At 52.7% G+C, this 15,668-nt stretch overlaps 1 protein-coding gene and 1 long non-coding RNA gene across 5 annotated transcripts in view; one reads left to right on the forward strand and one right to left on the reverse strand.

The window, feature by feature from the left end:
- CMKLR1 (chemerin chemokine-like receptor 1) overlaps window positions 1–15,668 on the reverse strand; it is a 38,994-nt gene that overhangs the window by 18,053 nt on the left and 5,273 nt on the right. The window contains exon 1 of one of the 4 annotated variants that reach the window (XM_032602728.1): window positions 12,470–12,667. The exons of 2 other annotated variants lie outside the window; for them this stretch is intronic. The gene's annotated coding sequence lies outside the window, so the exon portion shown is untranslated. Of the gene's footprint in view, window positions 1–12,375; window positions 12,668–15,668 lie in introns of those variants that run through there. One more of the 4 variants, XM_032602729.1, reaches the window with a different exon arrangement.
- Window positions 577–12,376, forward strand: LOC116738859. The gene is made up of 4 exons (XR_004345385.1): window positions 577–2,884; window positions 3,440–3,507; window positions 6,179–6,424; window positions 10,259–12,376. It is a non-coding gene; the product is annotated as an uncharacterized LOC116738859 (long non-coding RNA).

Here is a 15,668-nt window from a genome sequence, read left to right on the forward strand (position 1 = left end):
GTAAGTGCAAAGGCCCTGAGGCAGGAGCAGGTTTAGCAGGTTCAAGAAACAGCATGAATCCATTCATTCAAACATCCATTCAATAAGCAGCTAGTGAATACCTTCTAAGTGTCACACTGCTTGTTGGAGACTGTGGGAGTCTATGCCCCCAAGTAGGGGAGGTGGGTGCAGGAACATGGCATAGTCAGTGCTCTGAGATGTCACCTAAAATCCAGACTTCCAGCAAACCAGCCCTATTGGGCCTGCATCACAGACAGGATGGGGTTCTTGGCAGCCTCCCTATGTTCAACCCCTTGACTCTGGGGCAACGAGTCTGGTGTGATTCACCATGGAGCCTGCCCTGGCTCTCTACTGTTGTCGAAACAAGAGCAAGATAAGAGAAAGATGAACAGTCATTCTCACTTTCAGCTTTAATGGGAGAGTGTGGATTTCTTTGTGGAAGTGGAGAATGTTCTGATGTTAGTCAATTGTGTCTCCTGCCTGACCTTGTTGCTGGCTGAGTTTGTGGCCCTGGCTCTGTACAAAGCAAAGGGAAGGCAGCCAGGGAAATCAGGGGAGGCTTCTGGGAGGAAGTGACATTTGAGCTGAGGCTTGAGGGGTACGAAGCCTTTGCTTAATGGAGCAGTGGAAGGAGAAGGCATCTCCGCAGAGGAAACTGTGTGCAAAGGTACAGAGGCTGGGTAATGTGAGGTTAGATTGTGTGTGGGTGTCTGTGCGTGTGTGTCTGTGTGTGTGTGGCGGGAATTTTGGGGGGATGGCAGGAGACGTGGCTGAGAAAAGAAGAGGGGTTCAGATTATGAGACCTCCTGCAAGGTGCCAAATTTATCCTGTGGGCAATAGGGAGCCATGGGTGGTTTTTAAGCAGAGGGGTGCCCATTTTTCTAAACAACCCCAGCTCTAGCCCAGGTGGCTCATACGGAGACTGCATTGGAAGAGGAGAGACTGGAGGCAAGAGGCTAGCAAAAGACCTGATGAACTGAGTGAGAATCCCCCACCAGCTCCAGGTCCACTCAGAAGTGGCAGTTTTTGGAGGCTTCAGAAATCAAGGGCCCCATCACAGAGCCGGGGAGTCTGGCAATCTCCCCATTTTCTTGAGGGAATTCTTCCTCAGCCGGCATGGGCACATTTGCCTCAAGAGCCGTTTCCATGGCAACTGCCAATGCTCCAAGAAAAATCTTGGATGAGCAGAGGAGTAGGGACAGGATACACCAAAATGAGTCTTCATGGAAGAAGCCAGGTCACACTGGCCAGTCCCAGGGGCTGAGACCCAACCCCAGCCCGAGAATCCCTGATGGCCACAGATGAAATCTAGTCACCATGGCAACACTGATTCCCCATCCTTGGGTGTCACTGGGGATGGGGAGAGACAGGAGGGAGGAAATGCCAAGGGGCAGCCAGACCAGTAGCTTACAAGGTATGCTAATCCTAGGATGGGTGTGAGAGGCAGGTAAGTGAAGAACATGGGTGCAGATGAAAGAGCAGCCTCTGGGGTCTGATTTTTGGATTCAGAAAGGCATCCCCTACCCAAAAATTGATGCCTGGTAAACCCTGTTGCTAGGCCTTGAATTCCACCATTAGAGTTCTACTTTTAACTCCCCCACAATTAACTGCAGTAAAAGTAACAATGGCCTGTGGGCCAACACTCCCACCACCACCACCATTCACTGGCTCAGGCTGGTTGGGGGCAAGGCTGGAGCAGTTGTGGGTGTGGAGAGAAGCGAGGGAGAGAATAGTTTATGCTAAATGATGGGGGTGGCAGGACATCTCAAGGATGCAACCTGATCCCCCCCTCCCTGTCTTCCACTCCAGCAAACCTGAGGAGTGCATAGAGGGCTGAGCTTAGAGAACAAACTGACAGAACCTCCCATGGTGTCCCTGGTTTGCTGTGTGACTTTAGGCAAGCACTTTCCCTCTCTGATCAGGCCTCAGTTTCCACATCTCTAAAATGGACAGGTTGGACTGAGAGAGGAAGACTTTGGAGTGGAGGAAAGAGAGAGTAGGAAAGCAAAGAAAGTTGGGGTGCAGTGTGGAAGAATTATGGGGGTTGCAGAGCTATGAAAGACAGAAGGCAGAAATGTTGCTGTTATGTAATCATTAGCTATTCCTTGAAATAGGATTTGGGGGAAGGTTAGACATCCAGCTCATCAAGCTCAGGCTCTCACTGAGGCCAGATGGTGGAGGGGCTGAGTGCCCAGCTGGGGAGCCAGGTTGCCCGGGGTTAATCTCAGCAGTGGAGGATCATTTACCTGCCCTCTGCCTCAGTTTCCCTATTTGCAAAGTGGGGAAAATTGTAATACCTCTTGCACTGAACTATTCTGGGATTAAATAACTTGACACACACAGAGCGCATAGCATAGATCCTGTTTCTTGTTATCTCACTATTGATGAGACAAGGCTAAAAGCATCTAATTGGGGGGCATGTGCGTGCGCGCGTGCCTGATCCTGACATTACTAAGTTTCAGGGAAGGGATGTTAAGGGGAAAAGGCAGCCCAGATCAGGAGGCTGGATGGAGATAAGCTGCAAAAAAGAGGAAGGGAGGGCCCCTGGCTGTGAGCACTGATCTCTGTTCCCCTTCGCCAGCCCAGGGAGGTCAGCGACATGCACGCACCCACCCAGGACAGGGCAGCAGGGTTCATGGGGAACCGCCGGCTGGGTCCAGGGAGGGGCCACAGGGGGGAACCTTGGACCTCAAGTCCTTCCAAGACGACACACTCACTTGTGCCCCCAAGAGCCCAGTGCCCCTTGAATGCGTGGCGGTCAAGGCCTCTGGGCATTTGCTCTTACAGGTTGCTGTGCTGGGGGTCAGAGGAACCTTTTCCTGTCCTGCTCCCCCCAGCCTTGCTACGCACTGGACAAAAAGACAGGCAGAACGGAGAGCAAATGGTAAGAAGACAGAGAATGATCCTGCTGGCATGTGCCAGACATCTGGCTGGATGCTTTGCCTTCCTTATCTCCCGGTAGCCTGACCAGCTCCCCACCCAAGACGGGGATGGTTATTATCCCCACTTAACAGGTGTTGAAACTGAGGCTCTGAAAGGAACCTGGTCAGGATCACCAGACAGCCCTGGTGGAGCCAGGACTTGAACTTGGATCTGTGGTCTCCAGAGCCCGTGCTCCAGTGCACCCCAGCTGCAATCCACACAGCTGTTTAAAATGTTCTCCTGTCCTTATCACAGCGCTTCTAAGAGTCCTGGGTGGGCTGCTGGCCTCTTTCACTGCTAGGCCGTGACAAGCCTTCAGGCCACATTCCTTCCTCTCCCTCCTTCTTCCCCGGGTTCCCAGGTGCAGCCCTGGTAGGGGAGGAATCTAAGCCACTGAGAGGCTGGGGGTGGGAGGTGGTGATAACAGTGGCCCTTACTTGTCAGGCGCCAACTGTGTACCCAGTGCCTCTACTCAGAACAAACCTTTAAGGTGGGTATTTTCATTCCCATTTTGCAGATGTGGAAACTGAGGCACAGAAAAGCAAAGCCACTAGCCCAAGATCCCACAGCTAGGAAGAGGCAGAGGTAAGATTTGAACCTGGGCTGTTCTGACACGGGGGCCCACACCTTCAATCACCGTGACTGCCCTTGATGTTCTGCGGCTTGCTGGCTGGGGACTCCACTGTGTGCAAGGCCCTCTGTTCCTACACCCGCTGACTCCCCCATGCACAGGGCAGGCAGGGGAGCCGTGTCTCACATACCCACAAGCCCACCTCAAAGAGCCCTCAGTGACCCGACTTACCCACCTCTGGCCAGTGCGGTCGCCACACGCCAGGCTCCAGAGCAGGCAGGGGGCTGCAGAGGCACGTCCAGCCGGAGGACCCCTGGGAGATCCTGCAGGCCTGAGCCGCCCCAGCCGCACCCCGCCCAGGCTGCCAGCACCAGGCACAGGGCCCCTGGGGCACTCAGGCAGGCTCTGGCCCCCTGGAATTGCCTGGCTCCAGCCCAGGCAGCTGACGGAAGGGCTGGCATTGGTGGAGTATGTAGGAGATCCCACCCTGTTCCCAGGCTTGGTGGGAGGAGAGACAGGCTGCCCTCCCCCTTGACCCTATAACTGTGCTGTCACCTTTTCCCAAGGAGAAACTCAGCCTTGCCCGAGAAAGGGTCTCACTGGGAAGACAGTTGAAGCCCAGAGGAAATGTCAGAATCCTTAAAAGCCACTGCTGGAGAGGCTATAGGCTCGAGGGGTCTGCCACCTCCATGTTACAGAAAAAGGAAACTGGCTTAGGGCAGCGGAGGGCTTAAGCCTCACACAGCTGCAGCAAAGCCAGGCGCCAAGGCCAGCCTGACCCCTGAGATCTCAGGCCATGACTCAGTCTCTTCATCTGCAAAGCGGGCCAGTGTAAGGCTTACATGAGATCACAAATGCAGGGTATATAGGTTGACCAGTCATCCGAGTTTGGGGGTGTCCTGAGAAATAGGACTTTTGGTGCTAAAACCAGAACGTTCCAGGCAAATCAGGACAGGCAGGTGGCCCTGCCTATATGAAAATCCCAGCTCCAACAAACACACCCTGTGGCTGTGATGTTTAAAGGAAGCTACTTCTGGAGTCGGATAACATCGACTTTGTTATTCTAGCTCTGTCATCATTTTAAAAAAAAAAAAAACTTTTATTTTTTCATTCAGTTAAATTTGACAGATCTCTGCCAGGCACTGTGCTAGGCGTGGGGATGCTGTAGAGAGCAGAGTGGGCCAAAACCGGTGCCTGGTAGAGCTTAGAAGGACACAAGACATCATCCCACAGGCAGCAGGAAGGGGAGCCCTCCTGGTAAGTTGCTTGGTTTCTGAGGCTTGGTTTCACTTCAAAATGAGGGACCATCCACTTAGAACCTCCTCTCGGGCATCCCCCAGGCCCTCGAGTCATCACTCAGAAATAAAATCATCAGAAAACAAACTCTCCCTGGGTTCTGCTATTTTCCAGAGAAGGTTGCCCTTCTCTCTCTTCCCCCATCCCCACAGCAGAACTTCTAGAAAAACCCATCAAGTCATTAGAAAGCTCTTCCTTTTTTTACTAAACTGAACTCCAGCAACCTGCCACATTCCCCTCAGCCTGGAGTCACACAGGATAAGCCGGCCACCTCCTTCCCCGGCAGCGGCCACTTCCTCACTTTAACCTTGGCCAGCACTTCCTCTGCATCATTCTTAACCCCTTACCTGCTGGTTCCTACAGCTGGGACTGCTCTTTCCCCGGGCAGGGGGAGGGGTGTTCACAGGCTGCTCTTGCTTGCAGGTTTGTCAAATTTTTTGTTTGCTTAGGTACCGGCTTGGTCCCAAGGGTGGGCTAACGCTCCGAAGAGGCTCAGGTATCCAAGGGAACGTAAATTAAAAGTGAGAGTGAAAGGAGGAAAGGAAACATGGGTGGAGACAGAAAACGGAGCCAGGGCTGAGGGGAAAAATGCAGACAATAAGTAATGTCCTAAATACTTAGCCTGGGTGGGCCACACAGTGGACTCACAGACTCCTAGTCTGGAAAAGAAAAACCAGTTACAGGAGTCACGTGCCCCTTGGCTCAGAACAAACCCACTTCAGGGAAGGCGAAACCTTCGGGGACCAGGAACAGAAGGACCTTGTCCAGAGTTCCGTGTAGAGAGGACACAGCATGATGTGCAGGCCAGCATCCTCAGAGATGTGCTGACGGTAGATGCAGGCTTGAGGTTCCAGATGTTTCAGGAGAGGCTTCCAAACACTGGCTGCCTGAATACAATACCCCCTCCTGTAAGCTGGCAGCTCTGCCCCAAAAGGCCATTCAGTAGGAGCTGCTTTCCCCAGACGTGCCAGGGAAGGAGTGACTATTTGCTTTGGTCTAGACATCCAGGGTTATGCATTGCTGGCTTAATGGGAAGAAATTTCTAGAATGTCTGGGAAAGGGCCTGAAGTGTGTGGCCCTCAAGGCATTCTCGCTGATGCCGTTTCTCTGAACTGATGTCTTGATACTCTAGGCAGCGGAGAGCAGGACATTATTCTCTGTGACAAATGCTAGAACCCAGCCACGCTCTCCACCATCCGGAGACGGGCCTGGGGTGTCATGACGCTCACTGCCCTGGGCTTGCTTGTCTGTTACCCTGTTCTATGGTAAAAGGATGCTGACAAGGACACTCACGACTCCTACAAGCATGGGTTTTCAGTCATTACCTTCTCCAGAGGATCTCTGCGTCCACTGAATATTAGCCCATGAGGACATATTTTTTTCCTACAGACACTTCCTCGAGGGGTCAAGCATTCAAAGATTTTCTTGGAATGAGATGGCAAATCCACAGTGAGACATGGGCTGGACCGGCCGTGGCCACAGGGGGCCACTGGGAGCACATGTCAGCCACCAGGATGACACGGATGCTGAAGAAAGAGTGGGTCCTACATAAACCTCAAACAGGACCCTCTCAAGCCAGGTTCAAGGAGACCAGAAGGAACTTTCTCCTTGTGACATCGAGGAAGCTGGAGTCAGGTAGAGTAGACTTAAAATCCCAAATATGTTCCTGTGGTGGTCAAAGAGATAACGGTGATGAAAGCCACGGACATTAGCGTTTATAATATCTCTTCACAGTGGCACTTGCTTTAGCCTAGTGGGCGTCCATTCACAATTCTAAGTTGGCTTTTTTAATTTAAATTTTCGACTAGGCTACACAACTCCATCGAATTGGTGATGTTCAAAACTATCTAAAATTATAAAAAGGTTAGAATGCAAATCCTCATTCTATCCTGCCACCATACACCCAGTCCCCACTGCACCCAAATCCTTTTGTTTCTTATGTCTCCTTCCAGAGTGTCTTTAAACAAATACAAATACATCTCCAAGTTCTTTCCTGTTCTACATGAAAGTTGGTCTGTTACACACACTATTTTGCAACTTGTCTTTCTTACCTAACAATATACCTTGGAGATCATTTCATATCAGTGGGTAAAAAAGCACCCATCCTTTTTGATGGCTGCATAGTATTCCATTATTGGATTTGCCTTCATTTACTTGTCCAGTCTCCTGGGCACAGGCACTTGGCTTGTTTCCAGTCTCTTACTGTTAGAGTTCATCATCATGTGTGTGTTACAATATTACATGAAATCAGTGTGTGTGTGTGTGTGTGTGTGTGTGTGTGTCATTCCCCAGTTATTCTTAATAGTTTCTAGGGCTCTCGAACCCTTTCTTTTATGATGAGAAAACAAGTCTTAAGCCCTTCCTTTTCACTGGCTGTGCTGTGATTTAATCCATCAAAAAAAAAAAAAAGCTTCAGAGCCATGTAGACTGGGATCAGAAATGAATTCTGCGATGTACGAAACTATCCGCAGAGTGTGGGAGACAGATTTAGGCCTGAGGCACCCTCAACAACCCCAAAGGGTAGATCTGGAGCCTGTAGCTTCCCGGAGAAGAAGGCACTCAGGCTGGAGGAGGCACAGAACAGGGTAGTGACGGACCAGTCAGCAGATTTCTGGGGTCGACCCCGAGCTCAGAGCCCGGAGCCTGAGCCCATGGGAAGCCATTTTCTGGAGCTGGCTTGGCCGCCTTGAGCAGCCCACAGCAGCTGCCGACTTAAGGCTGTTTTCTGCTTTCATTCTGTTTTAAAATAAGGCCATGATCGCATTCCTGGGGTGTGGAGAAACCTCTCCCCTCCATGAATGGGCCCTGGCCATCCCTGCCCCTCAGGAAAGGATCCAAAATAATTTTCCACCCATTTCTCATGAAGAACAAATCTTGGCGGGCAACAGAGTGCCCGCCCCACGCCCAGGCACTCCTCGTCTCTCCCTTACAGGACTCACATCTTCCCAACTTGGGACGGGCCCCAAGTGGCTGACAGAAGAGCCTTTGTCTCCCTCATCCCTCTTCCTCACCCTCCAGCCAAGAATCCTGGCAACGTCTCACTGGTGTAGGTTCCCAAGAGCCCCCGCAGTTTGCAGCCACAAGTGGGGACCCTTGAAATCACCGTGATGCTGAGCCGTGGGAGCCATCACCATGAGCCCTCAGGATCCTTCCCATCCCTCACTTTGCTCCAGCCTCCCAAGAGCCCTGACACTACCCTCACTTCACAACTGAGGAAACTAAAGCTCAGAGGGGGTCAAGCAACTTGCCCAAGGTCACACAGTTAAAAAATGGAGGAACCAGGACTTGAACCCAAAGCCATGCTCAGCGTGACAGTGAAGAGGGCAAGCTCTGGAGCTGGGCCATCCAAGTTCAAATCCCAGTTCTGCCACTTACGACTTGTGAGACTTCTCTGTCACTTAAATTCTCTGTGCCCCACTTTCCCGATCTGCAAGATTGAACAGTAATAGTACATACCTCACAGAGTTGGTATTAGAATTAAATAAGAGAAGGAATACAGAGCATCCAGAACAATGCCTGGTCCACGTTAAGTTCTCAGTAAAGAATCTATCACTGTTTCTATTATTAGTGTCGTCAGGTATGATTACGATTCGTACGATTGCCTGGCATTGCCCCAGACATGAATGTGGTACAGCCATAAGGGAGTGTGAGTATACAAAACCTCCTCTCAGAGCTTCTTTCACACTGAGGTGTAAATACCTGCTCACAGATTACATATTTCTCATTCATACATTCAGGAAACCTCACGGAGCCCATATTATCTGCCAGGTAGCAGGCAAGCAGCTAGGAATACAAAGATGTAATTCCAAGTCCTAAGAAACCCAAAGCCGGGTTCCTCCTCCCTCTGCTCCTCTTTCCATGGCCAGAATCATAGATACTTACTCCACTCTGGCCTTCCTCTCCCCAGCTCCCACCTTCTAAGGAAATGAACGAGCAACTTGAAATGAGTCCACCCCTCAGGTGAGGGCCGCAGCCACACTAGCTCCGCCCACCATCCTGCTCCCCTCTCCCCAAGCCCGGACACCCTCCCTGCTGCAAGCGTTCATTCATTCATCCATTCTATAACAGGAATAGAAGCTGCGCCCTGGAAGCTCTAGCACAGTCACATTCAAAGAAACAGTCCAGCAGCCATAAGCACTTATAAATAATTCAAATTTTACTGCCATCTCTCAAAGAATATTGTAGTAGGTGTTGGTGGCCCAGATCCCCTTTACCAGAGGGGGGCACCCATCCCACAGCTGTAGAGAATGCTAGATATCACAGCTCACTGCTGCCCCCTTCTCCTGAGAACTGCCCTCAGCCAAGCAGGAGCTGCTTCCCCCCGGCTGCCATGGGGTACAATTCAGGCTCCAGAGTCCACCCACCCCCCGGGGATCAGGCTGAGGCTAGTCTCCACCTGCGACCATATTCTTGCTGACATCCTCCCTGTGCCCGATCCTTGAATGCAAATTTAAGGGTGTGCCCCCCCCAAACCCACTAATCAGGATAAATAATACTTTCATGCAGCATTGAAAAATCAAAGCTAATGCACAAAAGGCACGATGAGCAAAATATCAAAATGTTCAATAAAGATGAGATCCAACCCTGAAATGGCGTGACCCTGCCTCCCTTCCCTCACCAAATCCCAGCCCTGCCTGAGACACACCCTCACCACCTCCCATTCACCAAATCCTCACCTCAGGCTCTGCTTCTGGGGAGCCCCTTCCTAAGACAGATATCCAGCTCAGAAGCCACAACAAGCCTCTTGGGACTGTCTTTTACTCATTCCTCTCCTGTGTATCCACCACCTCGACAGAGGCCCTACGACCCCCTCTCAACTCCTCCCCACTCAGCCCCCTGCCCACCAAAACCTCGCCCTCTGTCCCAGCCAGAGCAGGCTCCCTGCGCCCCTTCCCAGCCCCCTCCTGTGTCCTTCTGACCCACGATCAGCATCTCCGCCTTTCATTCTCTCTCCCCCAGTCCTCTCCCTCCCCGCCCACTGCCTGGACTCTGAGTCATGACGGAGGCCTCACGTGGCAACCGTTGCATCCTGTTGCCCCTGTGGGGAAACCGTGGTGTGCCAGGTACATCCCCCTCTCTGAAGTCCAGCCCTGGCGCTGGCAGCCAGAGCCTTCATCTCCACGCCCAATTTCTCAGTTCTTTCTGGGCGCCCCACCTCAGCTGCACCCGTGCCTACCCTCACCTCAAAGGAGCCCAAGAGACCCTCTGAGCTCAAGCGAACTCCTGAACCAGTTACATTTCCCAAACGCTTCTGAGACTGTGCTAGACTTACCACTTTTCTAGGTTTGCCAAGTAAGGGCACGGCAGAATTAAAACTGTCTTTGACCATCTTCACCATTTCCGAAAACAAACTATGTTAATACTGACAAAAATCAATGAGACGCGGACTCATCCTTCTCAGCTGAAAATACTTCACTTTATGAATAAAACAATCACTCGATTGTCTGTGTTCTCTCTTTTTCTCTGCAGGCTGGTAAAAGCTTGGCCACAGACAGGTTCCAGTGGGTCGGGGTTCTCAACCCCGCTTTGGACATCAGGGGAAAGTGAGACCCACAGAGCAGCTCTATCTTTCCCATCCAAACCCAAGTCCTTGAATCTTCCCTGGAGGGAAACCACGCTGAGGTAGGAGGCCTGGGTTCCAGGCCCAACTCTGCTCCTAATTTTCAAAGAATCTGCACAAATCTCTCTTCCCCTCTCTGAGCCTCGAACCTGTAGGTATTTCAGATGACCCTGAAGATGCAGCATTGAGGACATGGGGCTCAGACCCTGCCCGAGCTCAGGAGCCAGCACAGCTGAAGAAATGGTCTGGACACCCAGGCTTCTTTCTCTGACATCACGTTTGGGCCTCAGTTTCCTCTTCTGGGAATGCAAGTGTTGTGGTTAATGCTGTCTGGGTTCAAACTCTGGCTCTGCCTTTACCAGCTGTGTGACCTTGGGCAAGTCACTTAACCTCTCTGTGCCTCTGTTTCCTCACCTACACAGCGGAGCAGCAAGGGAAGAGGACTCAGTTGTCTGAGAGTGTCCCCTGTCAGACCTGACGATCCATGCATTTCTACCCCAAGTTTCTCCAAATGAACCACAGAGATAGGAATCAGGTGAGGGGCCTCTCCCTGGAGCCGAGCCAAAGATTTCCAAGGGACACAATTTTGGTCTTTAAATGGATGGGAATATTACGGTGTTGAACACAAAAGTCCCATGCTTTTTTTTTTTTTTTTTTACAAAGCGTATGCCCTCAAAGGAATTATGTGTGTTTTAAAAATAAGGCACATGACCTCAAAATAACTTTAGTGAGGGTTGGTTTTGCGTGAGGGAAAGAGAGGACTTCAAGTGATGCCCCAGATGCTGTCCCCCAAAATATCAGGAGTTGGCCCTCTGCTGTTGCGGCTCATGTGTTCATTCCCTCACTAAGGATTAATGAGGGCCCACGATTCAGGGTGCAGGTAAGTGCTTGGTTTTGACCAAAGATGCTCCATCCACTCCAGCTCTGGAAGATGTCAGTTGGCTCAGAGCACTGGCTGCCGAAAAAAGGAGGGGGAAGGGGAGAGGAGTGGAGGGAGAGCCAGAAGGGGTGGAGGGGTCCCGGGAGCAGGAGGTGCATTGAGAAGGCAGGGGCCAGGCAGCCGGCCTTCTACTCAGCTCCCCACGGTGGCCCTGCTCCGCACCCCATGAGCTTCAGAGCCCCCTAAGGAACTTGAGTGTCTGGGGTGCCCCCAGCATTTCCATATGACATCCTAGGGGAGAAACCAGCCAGACACCACTGCCGCCCCCGCCCCGGGGGAGCCAGATGACGCCCAAAGAGGCCTTTCAGGCGCTTCCAGAACTGATGGCTGCCCCAGGGCCAGGACCACCTTTGATGTCAGCCCTGCATCCTTACAACCACCAGAGATGGAGCTGACGCAGCCCCAGTTTTCAAGAACACGGCTCTCAGCAAGGCACAGCAACTTGCCAAAGCGCCACAGCGAGAAAGCAGAAAGGGGCAGAGCTTCTCACTAAATCTGCCCTGTCGCCGGGGACACGGACACCTAGAGACAAAGTCGTGAACGCCGCACGCTTACCGAGCTCTGGGACCCCAGCTAAGTGCGTCTCCCACATGAACGCCCAATTCCAAGTTCCCCAACCCCAGGTCCTTTCCTTTAAACAAATGGCACGGCAAATACCAAAATAACAAAGATAAAATAGGGCTTCCCTGGTGGCGCAGTGGTTGAGAGTCCGCCTGCCGATGCAGGGGACACGGGTTCGTGCCCCAGTCCGGGAAGATCCCACATGCCGCGGAGCGGCTGGGCCCGTGAGCCATGGCCGCTGAGCCTGAGCGTCCGGAGCCTGTGCTCCGCAACGGGAGAGGCCACAACAGTGAGAGGCCCGTGTACCATAAAAAACACACAAATAAATAAATAAATAAGATAAAATAAAATGTGCCCTCCCCTAGATCCATGTCCCCCCCACCAAAGGCCCTGTGAGGCAGTGTCGTTCCCATTTCACAGATGAGGAAACCAAGACTGCAGAACTAGGAAGGCGAGGAATTTGAAGCCAAGCAGTCAGATTCCAGAAGCTCTGACCATCGTGCCATCCTGCCTCTCCAAACACACCTTGACGAGCCATGCTTCTCCCCCTGGTCTCCCGGCACCGGCTCCAATGCCCACACAGGGAAGGAAGGATGCCCGAGTGAGGGAACAGTTTTACCAGTTCAGCAGAAGGTGAGAGGGACCCCAGTCTCTTCATCCAGGTCACAGGACACAGCCTTAACCACCCTCAGTCACCGCGGCCCGTGGGCTCTGGCAGAAGGCCACAGGCAGGCAGGCAGGCAGGCAGTGTAGACGTGGGTGTGCCAAGATTGCAACACTTACCCTCACGGCCTCCCAGGCCTGTTCGGTTTCTCTGAGCTCCGCTGATATGCAGCTTTGTCACATTAAAAAAAAAAAAAAAAAAGTCAACGCAAGGAACAGAGAGGTCCCAGTGGAGGTATGAGGAAGTGGTAACACAGACGTCTATGGAACTGACTTAGTCACTGCCTGTCCTCAGGTTCCTGAAGCAGGGGAGGCTGCCGCTTACTAACCTCCAGGAAGATCCCGGGCCAAAGGCTCCCCTCCCCCGTGTCCAAAAGCCTGAGGGTCCACCACTGTGGACGCGCTGTGCTGGCATAAGGCACCAGGCTCACAAACCCCTCTCCTGCGAGCTGTCACCAGCTGCAAACACCTCAGGGTGAAGGAGTTGATCCCTTTGGTTTTCAGTGCAACATCTGGATGAGAAGAGTCTTCTGAGGGATGGGGCATGAGACTCATAAGTGTTGATCGAGCTATCAAAGATAAATGAGATAACCCTGACTGGTGTAGGGAGAGTCTGTGGCATCAGTGGAAAGGGCTGGAAATCACAGAGGAGGAGGGTAGGTGAGCTCTGGAGAAGGGACCAGGAGAATAGGAACAGCCCTTGTGGTGTCCAGGTAAACGAAGGGCAAGGCTCAGGAGCCTGACTCCTTTCGCTGTGAGCTGTGTGGCCTTAGGGAGCCAATTAACCTCTCTGATCCTCAATCTCTAAGCCTCATCCTTCACAGGAAAAAAATAACGGCCAACAGTCTGGGGGTTGGAGCAGAAGGGGGTGATTAAAGAATTCAATCTCATTTCAGGAAGTATTTACCAAGGACCTGCCACGTACCCCATTTTCAGGGCCCAGAAGTCTTTGCAGGGACCCACTAAGTGCGGGACCCAGTGCTAAGCCCTTTACATGGATTATCTCCTTTAATTCTCACCACACAACTCAGGGCAGAACCTGCCAACACTCTCATTTACAAGTGGGGAAACCGAGGCTGAGAGAGAGGAACCGACCCGAGATCACCCAGCTGGTCATCAAGCGACTCAGGATTCGAACCCAGGTCTGCCTTACTCCAAACTGAATCATTACTCTGAGGGCCCCGTCAAAGCACAGAAAGCCAGGGCCACTGGAGGTGGGACGTGTTCCCAAGGCAGAGAGGGAGGCTGTGAATTAGGGAACGGAGGAGGGGTGAGCACACGTTTTCTCCAGGCCTCAGTTTCCTCGGCTGTAAAATTGGGACAGTTTGCCCCATCTCCCACATTTCTGATGGGTCTGTGTGACACCAGCAGAGGAATGACTGGCCCCCGAAGAGGATCTTGGCGGTGGGAAGCAGGGTTGGGCAGAAGTCCGGCGTGGTCTCGGCGAATGAAAGCTACCTGTCCCTTCAGACAGTGGAAACAATACAAAAAGCTCTTGGAAGGAGGAATTTGGGGGCGCTGCTGGCTTCCCAGCCCCCTGGAAAGCGTGAGCTGCCAGAGCTGGGAGAGGGCCGAGATTATGGAGCAGACGGGATGCGTGGCGCCGGGGCCAGCCCAGTGGGACGGGGCAGATAAGCAGCATCGCCCAGCCAGGCTCAGGGAAGCTGCCCTACCCTTCCCCAGGGTCCTGGTTCTGATTTCCCTCGTGTCTGAGGTCTTTCACAGGAGGGCAGGGAAACACAGAAAAAGAAAGGCCCATTTAAGCCAGTCAGGCCCCACTGGTCCCAGGAAAAGAAAGACCTGTGATCTGGGGTCTCTACCCAGACCCCGCCGTGTTTTCAGGCCAAGCCGGGAAGTGGAGGGGAAGCTTGGGGTGAAGCTCCGACCCTGGCACCGTCCACACCTGGCATTTCTAGCCTGTCATAGCTCAGGACTTCCGGCCCCCGCTGCTCTGCCCACCGCCTGAGCCAGCCCCTCAGGCTCAGGCCACAGCTGGTCTTCAGCCCCAACTCTGTGCCGCTCTGCATCTCACGTAAGCCAGCCAGCACCCTCCACCCCGTGAGGAAAACCCTTTAATCACCCCCAATTTACAGTGGAGCAAACTGAGGCTCAGAGAAGTTAAGGGTCCTCTCCGAGGTCTCACAGCCAGCGAGGGCAGAGGTGGGTTTCAAAACAGGTCCGTGAGCTGGCAGAGTCCCGCTTCTACCCCGGGTGGCCGTTTCTTTCTTACTCAAGGGATGTCGTTTTTCTTCCTGACCCACATCCCTGACCATTGAAGAAGGCCCCCTGTGAGTCGCATCTGTCATAAAAGAGACTGTAAATTGCCCGAACTCCCCGAAGACCTGCTCTTGACGTCAGTCAGCTCTACCCCCCGGCGATGGCAGGGGCCAGCAGACCCTTCAACGCCCAGCCCGGTTCATCTGGCTCCAGCGGCCAGTGGCCAAGTCCCTCTCCCCACAGTAAACATATCCCGGGCTGGCCACAGGTGCCACCCTAAGTCAACTCTCTTTAGCCCTGAAGGAAACACCTCATTTCTCCCAAGTTCCGTGCCTACAGCTGTCAGCAAGTCCTGGATGTGCTAGGAGAAGAGACCCAACATTCAGCCAAGAAAGCCACCAATGCAAAGAAGTATTCTCTCCTCCGAGCTGGTTTCTGGACCAGACAACCCAGGAGATGAAGCCGCTAACCAACATGCCCTTCTGCCAAGTTGGAATTTCAAACTCAATTCACTTGAGATTGTCTGGAATCTTCACTCGTCCAAATGTTTGAGTTTAAGCACCAAGTTTGGAGAGGGCAAGGTCTGGGGACAACAAGATGCTGTTCCGGTGAAATGGGGCATACTGGACCACCCAGCAAGTTGCATGGGACCTTCAAGGCCCTGCAGAACATCCAGGCTCCCTCCGGCCGTTCCCTGCTTCCATTCGCCACATCAGATATTCCTCGCTTGTCAAGCTGCTCACGTTGCTCTCCCAGCCAGAAATATCTTTTATTTCTGGCCAAGTTTTCCTCCAGGCGCTCGAGGCCAGTCATCCTTGGAACCAGCTCAGGTGCATGCTCCCTTCTCCAGACACTATTTCCTGACTGTCCCGATCAAAGCTACCCCCTCTTTGCTCCCGTGGTAGTTCGGGCGCTGAATGCACCAGGCAGGCACTGAT

Source organism: Phocoena sinus, chromosome 14 (genome assembly GCF_008692025.1).
Source record: "Phocoena sinus isolate mPhoSin1 chromosome 14, mPhoSin1.pri, whole genome shotgun sequence".
Classification (NCBI taxonomy): domain Eukaryota; kingdom Metazoa; phylum Chordata; class Mammalia; order Artiodactyla; family Phocoenidae; genus Phocoena; species Phocoena sinus.